Here is an 8,772-nt window from a genome sequence, read left to right as displayed (position 1 = left end):
TGCTTCCAGTAATGCATTGCTATTGCCAGAATTTTCTTTGCTATACAAAGATACCTTATCTAAACTCTTAAAAATAGTAACAGTAAGGTTCAGGAAATAATAGAAAAAAATCATTAGAAAATTCACCTTTTTCCATCCTGTGAGAAATGTTAAAACTGGCTACTAAAATTAGAATAAAGATGCACCCTAAACCCTTATCCCAGAGTTTTCATTTATATACATGTAATTTACGGAGATACACTGTCTTTTAAGAAATTTTACTTTTTTTTTCACCTACCCTTTTTCCGCAGTGAAAATATTAAGTACTCATTCAGAAGAATAATTTTTAATTTAATCAGAAATTTTACTAATTTATTACTACTTTATCCAAGAAAAAGTAATATTAAAATTTACGTTAAATGGAAAATGAAGCTTTATAAAGTCAAATTTTAATTTAAATATGCATAACACTGATAAAACGTTGTAAGCTCTACACTCCACTTGACCTGTTGAGAATGAGATGAACTCAGCAGCATCCCTGAAAACTCACATGCACAGTCACATAAGTAAGGGAGTATTGAGATAAAGCTGAAAACAATATTTTAGGAAATCTTGATAAAGATAGAGCTACAATGTCATAATGTAAGTCAACTAAGATTACATGAACAGTTCTATGCAATACAGACAGTGAAGTAACCTTCCAAAGCTTGCACAAGCATGATGGAAGGATGGAATTTGTTGCATTAGTTATTTAATTTAATAGGACAACAAATGAAGTAATACAGCAAAGGTAGAATATTTTTTAAAAAGCAGACTTCGGGCAACGCTATAATCTGAAGAGGCATTGTCTATCAATATGAACAACAGGCAGACCAGATAAATCCTAAAACAATAACAAACGCTTTCTTCCTGAAAAACACTTATTACCAGAATAGAAAACATTTTTATTCTATGGAAGAATCCAAAACAGCTGGATTTCATCCCAAATCAAGAAAATAGGGAACTTTATTAAAACAATGGACAAATCAATTCCTACTGTAGTTCATCTTTACAAGTAGTAACAATAGAACAGGTATTAATTTACAGCATACTTACAGTAAATACCACTGCCATCAATATTTTAACAGTTGTTACCTAGACAATAGTAAAATCTGAGCCTCATTGCACTGAAAGATGTGAAGCTGTTAACAGACAGCTCAATGACAAGTTGAATTATAGAATCAAACATCCCCAGTCTTTGATTTGAAATTGTCCCCATTTATTGTTTCTCAGGACAAAGTTCAGTAACCATTTACTCAGCTTCTACTGGAAACAAACAGCAATTATTATAAAGTAGTAACTAAAGCCTGATATGCTAACTTTGGAGAAACTCCAGGAGGAAAACTTGATTTTATTCTGTGCATAAGTGCATTTTTTTTTCTTCTATCTTCCTAAAATTTGGGAAATTGAAATTGCTATTAAGAAAAATTCTATAATTGGTGAATGCTTCTCAAGACTACTGACACACAAGTAGTGGACACTTTCATACTACTTGTATGAGAGGAAAAATATTTACAAAAAGGAACAAGTTTCAATAGATAGTTATCAAAAGTTGTAATTTAAATAATTTAAATTTAAATAAATATAAACATTTAAATAATTCATGTGGATTGTGCAATAAAGGAAAGCACTCAGTGCACGTGTCAGAGTAGCAACTAGAAATTCCCTACTTGGCTTTTCCTAATTTGGAGCTTACTGGGTCTTAGTGCTCCAACCATCTGACCAGTCGGATGATCTTTCTAAAGCATAGATTCTATCCCATGGGTAGTGGAAAGTTTTCTGGATACAATCTGTCAAGATAAATACAATTCTTCAGTAAAACTGAAGTTGAAGCTGGCTAGCTCTAATAACATATTCATGTTTGAATCCATCCCCCATACCAATACCATTTTATTGTGGCCCTACACAGAAAACATGTTCCACCTGCTCAGAAGTTGAGCAACAGAACCCAAAGCATGTGGAAATCACTAGGCTAAAATCCAGAGCCACCAGAGTGACTTCCTACTGCTACCAACATGTACATTTATATGCAAATCTTCCATTTGCCCACAGACTGTCCTTGCATGATTTTCTGTGCACAAAAACAAACCAGGCACACATCTGTGCCTTTGACCTCAGCAGAGCCCTCAGGCACAGCTTAAATGCTACCTTCTGCTGGCCTCCTAACACCGGGAGGTTCAAATCTTAAATTGCAAACAGCTCTGCTGCATATATATAGCAACAGCAGCCAAACCACAGTCTGAAACAAAAGCACTGAAATATAAGTGATAATACCAGGCCCCAGTGCAATTTGGTTCCAAAGCCAGTAACACATTCAGTCATCAACATTCCCGTAGAAACAGAGCAATGAGCAGCTTGCAGTCTGGATGTTTTCAAGAAGCCCATAATCAATCTTAAGAGTCTGGTAATGGGTCATAAAATGACTAACTATGATTAAAATTTGTGGGTTACCTATTATAAATCTGCTCCACCCATACTGTTGTACATATCTATCAGCATTTTGGAGTATTTTTTAACCTAAATGATTCTATGATTTTATTATCTACTCTTTTTAAAGGGAGCTTCCAACAAGAAACGTTAAGCCTGACTAAATGTATAAGGGTCAACAACCCTTAGAATTAAGTCTAAACCCTTTTGGATTTAAATCTTCAGATGAAAACATGGAGAGGAGCACTCAGGGTTTTTTACTGCCCTCTCTGCCACCACACCTTTGCAGTAATCACTTTTTCCATTTACCTTTGAAATTCTACCAGATATAAGAGCAAAATTTAATAAGTGTTTACTGCTCATGTGGAATTACCTTTAGTAATTATCTCAAGTATTTCTTCAACTCACAGGTACACAAAATAACTTCCACTGCTGTTTAGCACATTTCCTCATAAAACACACCTTGGTCAAGCCCCCAGTGTTTCTGCCACAAATTACATTTTTCTACAGTCAAAAAAGATGTGCATTGTCATTCAAACTCTTCTGCTAGATTTATGTAAAGTCATATCAGAAATAGACAGGGTCAAATAGTCAGTAACCTGGCTACACAAACATAACAAAATAAACATAACAAACAAATAACCTGTTCTATGAGACTTGAGTGCCAAGTCTAGCCAAGAAGACTTTTGTTAGACTAGGAAAGAAGATTGTGTAAATGACATTCTATTCTTCCATTTTGGATGCACTGATAATAATACAGCAAGCCTTTTAATATTAACCTGGCTTCTAGTAAGTAGGTTCTGCCAGAAAGAGCTGCATGGTTTTGATGTAAGGCCACTATAAACTCTTTCCCTCAGCCCATGGCTGGAAAAGACACTGCACAGATCTAGCCAAACAGAACATGTGTCCATCTCTTGGCAACTCAGTTCATGGTCCAATTTCCTCTGTACATTAAACCAGGACACTGGAGCAGCTGGTATTTATTACAGGCTTGCTGCTGCTCTGGGATTGATAACATCTTAACCACAGGTAGACCTCCAAACTATCTGGGTATTTTCATAGCTTTGAATAAGTGAAGTCCTATCTTTCCAATAAGCCAAACTCCTCAAAACCTAGACAAATTTTACCCTTTGCTATCCAGGAAACTGAATGAGGATCAACAAAGAACCCCATACTATCACAATCTTCATGGAGCCACACTTCTCATTTTCTTTCCACTTAAATCCGGATTTCATTGCTATCACTTAGAAGGCATAACTTTATCACTGAACAAGCCTGTAAGTAAGTCATACAGTCTCTCCAAACTACACCCACTTGCACTATAAGTAGTCTACTACCAGAATTAAATCAAAACTTGAATTTAAAAAGTGTTATGGCAATGAGTTCATAACTAAAGAGGAGAAAATAATAAGGACCCTATTGTGAAATGCATTTTTCACGGGAGGAACATTTATGACTTTAAAACTAAACAACAGGAGATACAATTAACAAAGCTTTATGACCTTAGGAGCTTAACCCCGAATCTAAAATTACATAATCTCACAGAAAATCTGAAATACCTAACAGTGATCTTAATTTCTATTTACTTATTTCATGGAATTTGGACAAATCCTTTAGATTTTGTATTGTCTCTATAAGGAAAATAAAATAATTTTGTACTACTTCAAAAAAATCTTCAGGTACTTTGAATGAAGTTGAGTATTGTCAAAACAACCTTATTACAGAAGCTCAATAATATATGCTAAACAGTTACATAAAGTAGTACTTTTTCTATTTTACTAAAAGCTCAATTTTAAGCAAATCCAAATCAATCAGAATTCACTGAACACAAGAAAAAAAAAAGCACAAAAATAGGCAGTTCTCTAAATATATAAAAAATAAACATGCTCAGATGTCTACATTCGAATGAACATAACAGCATTTAATTGATTCCTCCTTTCAATTAAATGGTGACTATTATTCATCCCCATTCATAAGCATTTGATATTAATCCCTATCTTTACTGGCAGGGTCACTTTTACCAGACATCAAAGCAGTGCAAACTATACTTTTTGATAAAAGTCAAGATTATAAAGCTGGACTCACAGACAATAACAGTGTAATTGCATACAGTTCATACCTGTTGTTCAGCAAAGAAATAATAATAAAGAATAAACCAAAGAAAAAAAAATTGTTGGCACCTGTAGCAGTGGTCAAGATTCACCTGAAAATTAGGGAGCCCTGTGGATGGAGAATGCAACTCCTGTTTTAATGAGCATGTATGTGTACTCTCCTCAAAGTGCAGCTGAAACAGCCAGGTGACAATCTGGCTCTGAGGGAAAAGATAATGTGGGATTTACTACACAAAAGCTTCTTTATGCAGCAGAATGATTTAGAAATATGTAAGTGCTCCATTTTTCAAAGTTCTTCCTGTTCAGTGTTTACCAGAAGAGAGTGCATGTATGAATTGGCAAGACTTTTGCATATTTTTTGGCACTTAAAATTATTTTAAGACTAATGCTGGCATTTTCATAACTGCTAAATCATTAAAAAGATAATATTTTAAGTCTGCAGGGAAGCTAGCTTGGCACAGTTCTCACTTGCTCGCTTACCTAAAGTAATTTTTTTCCTGCCAAATATATAAAATCCCAGAAGAATCACTACTCCCTCCTATTGTATCTGGGTGGAGTAAATCAACTTAAATAAGAACTAACCCAAATGAATCCTTACATTTTCCATAAACCAGATGTTCTTGTATTGAAACATGTTCAAGACTTTTACTCTAGTTTGGGGAAAGCTGCTCACCAGTGTGGCAGTCAGGCTAACCTTTCCAGCCTCAGCACTGCAGTTATTGCAGCTTCTGCTGAAATGGTGACAAGGCTGCAGCTCCAGGCAGCCTTTCACCCGGCCTCAGAGCAGCTGGATGAGGACCCACCGCTCCAAATGCCCAGGCTATGCAGCACTAGAGGGATTGTTTGCTCCTGAACTTTGGGGGTTCTGTGCTGGTTTAGCTGTTGAATAACAAAAAAATGTTATCAATGTGGCAGAGCAAACGATCACCTAGAATAATAACTAAAGACACTGGCTTCCCTAACATAAAGTCATTAATTGGATGTGCTATTTGAAGAGGCGACAAAAAATCTGAGGTATCTGTTCCTCTCCAGAGCAAATATTAAGCAGAGCACTAAAAGTACCTCCAAAGCAAATATTTCTTTTTTATTAACCATAATAAACTAAGAGTGGCAAAGAAAGTCACATAAAACTCGCCAGAACATAGTTATTGAACATTGCAGTTTCTAATCTCAGCAATAAATGTAGGTCAAGGGAACTGGAAAATCTAATTACTCTGTAAATTTTTAAACCTGTTTCTTTCCTCTCAAGGAAAAGAAAATTGTTCCTTTGCATTTAAGCAGACTTCACTCCAAAGTGTAACTACAGCTAGGTGATAAATAATTTTTGCCTGAATGTAGAGGTTTTTGAACCTCCTTCTTTGCACCTTGGGTTCTATACTCAGGTCTGGTTCACACGTGTCCTCAAGGAATCATCACTTACTTCACAATTACTAGAGGTAAACTGTGGGATCTCAGCACCTCAGGATGAAGGTGCAGAGTGACCGAGACCACCCTTGAGGGGCTCGGGAGTCCTGGAATGTTGCCAGAAGTGTCTGGTGGCTGGACTTTGATCCTACACAGGAGATGACACCTGTATGAGGACTGGGAGGATTTCACTGGGTGAATGGTGAAGGGATAAGTTAATTAAGGTGTAGAACACAGGGTTTAGGATTTCTGTACAGGGGGGTCTAGAGAAGTAAGATGGAGCAATTGGGGCGTGTCCTGTCCTTCTTCTTCTTCTTCTTCTTGGCCTCCATCTTCTGTGGTGATGGTGGCACTTTGGGATTGGTCTTTACTAGAAGTGCACCGGTTAATAAGAGTAGAAGGTATTGGGGAAAAATTATAAATATTGTACACGTAACTTCGGGTATAAAGATAAGTGACCGCCCCGGGGGCTCTCAGTGTGCCCATGGCTGACTGCTGTGCAGACCTCTGTCGGGCTGAAAGAAAATCTTTTAGATAAACAATTAATAAACACTGAGACCAAAACAAGATCAGAAGTCTCTCCTCATCCTTTGAAGCGCCGGGCTGCCCAAGGCCACTCTGGGCCTTTCCAGAACACCTAAACAGCCGAGAAACCGACAGTAAACCACAAAATCCAGAGACATTCATCAGAAAAAAAGCAGACAAAAAACCCCCATCTTTGATTAAAATACATCTTTGGTACCACACTGCAGCAGTTCCTTTCAGCAATATATCCCATTTGATACCCACTATTCATGCACTGCCTTAAGAAAATAAAAAGCAATGCATTGTTACAAAACTATTATGAATATAAGTATCTGGTAGCATTGTAAATATCAATTATTCACTGATTATATGACTTTTTCACCCAGTTGATGCTGATTTCAGTGTATACACAGACCATATTACTTAGATTTACAAGAAAAAAGAAAGAATTGAAAAAAACACAAAAACTTTGAAGATTCAAGCCTCCTGATGATTAAAAACCAAGGTTTGTTTAAGGATCACATTTCCAAACAAAAAAAAAGGTCATTTCAGGCACTTAAGATGAATTCACAGCACAATGAATTTCAGCTTTTCTCTCTCAAAACAAAAAACAAAACCAAAATAAAACAAACAAACAGAAAGATTAGAAGCTGTAACTACAGCCAGCCACTGATGGGCCTGTCTCACAGAACTCTGCCTTCCAGCCCTTACCTTTGCAATACATGACAAGGAAACCAGGAGTTTCACAAGAGACAGATTTGTGTGTTGTGTTCTGATTTGGCAGCCAAATGTTTTGTTTGTTTTTGGGGGCTGGGAGGGGTGAGCTGTACAGACGTGGAAAACCTGGCCTAAGGTCATCTGATCTTTGGACAGTGCTCTCATTAAGTATAAATCCTATTTTTGAACCTCCTCCAAATCTATGAGAGGTGAAGTCTCCCAAACAAACAAAACAAAAAACAACAACAAAAAAAGTTAATTCGGAAAGATCCATGTGGAAGACTAAAAATGGGTTTGTATTGAAAGGCAAACCCTGAAACACTAGCCCAAGGAACCACCCAAACCAAAATGAGTTCTACCCTGGTCTGTTTTAAAAGCAAAAGAATGACAAGATCTTTTTTCTTGCTTTATGCACTTGATGAATGACATCTACCTGGTTTATAGAGATGTAAGATGAGTCTTTTAAACTACACAAGAATTCAGCAGACTACACCACACTCCCTGCCCTGTATCATGGACAAATTTATGAATACAAGCATCAAAAGCATTCCTCAGTATTCTGAAAGCCTTCCAATATTAACTTGGTAACCTTTGAACTAAAAATGTCAGACACTAATTAGGTATTGGTCCTTCCCTCATTATATATTAAAAAAAAAAAAAAAAAAAAAAATTACAAAGAATTTATCCTGACTGGAGATCCATTAAATTGCTAAAATCATATGTAGTCTGAGGCCTGACTGGTAACAAGCAGCAATAAATGAGACCTGGATCTGCACTGAATGAGCAGAAAAGGAAGAAATCTTATCTGCCAGTCCATTTGCTAAGCAGCAAAAGTGGCAAATTGGCAGAGGCCTTCTTAAACATATATGTTTATACAAGTAACTAATGTGGAAAAGCAAATTAAATATGGAGTTTCCTAATCTCTTGGTGTTTGACTTTACAGCTTCTTATAACTTTGGCAGAATAATATAACTCATTACAATTGTGCTTTCTTTCCTTCAGCTTTCATAGTTCTGAAGCTTGACGTCACACTGATTCATTGCACTTCATATTCTGAAGAAGAGAAGGTCCAAATTTCACTAAGGACCAGAGCAACCAGTGATGACAATCCAATCTCCCTTCAATACATGCCATAAACAGCATACAAAAAGTCTGACTTGTTACAGATCAACAAAACTGTTTAAAAAATAATACTAGGATGAAAAAAATAGGTGTTCTGTAACACCAAGAACCAAGCAGAATAGAAGTTTAAAGCACATTGCTCCACCCTAGAAGCATAAGAGAGCCTGCTGAACAGCAAAAAGGTTCAGTTGAAGGAAAAAGTTTAGGAACACTTGGGATGGGAAATTTTTACAATCACACCACTAAAATAAGGACACACAACCTTCTGTCTGCCAACACAGCTGAGTAATCTTTCATGCGCGACCACTGAAGGCATTGATGACTTCTTGCAGTTGACAGCAACCCGAGACATTGAAAGGAGTAGCGTTTTCTTGTTTTGATTTTGGATGGGTTTTGTGAGTTGGCTGGGGGATTTTTATGTCAACAGTCTGATGATAATAAAAGTATG

The sequence above is a fragment of the Melospiza melodia genome, chromosome 4 (assembly GCF_035770615.1).
Source record: "Melospiza melodia melodia isolate bMelMel2 chromosome 4, bMelMel2.pri, whole genome shotgun sequence".
In the NCBI taxonomy this organism is placed as follows: domain Eukaryota; kingdom Metazoa; phylum Chordata; class Aves; order Passeriformes; family Passerellidae; genus Melospiza; species Melospiza melodia.
The sequence above is the reverse complement of the archived record's forward strand: the minus strand, read 5'-3'. Positions refer to the sequence as shown.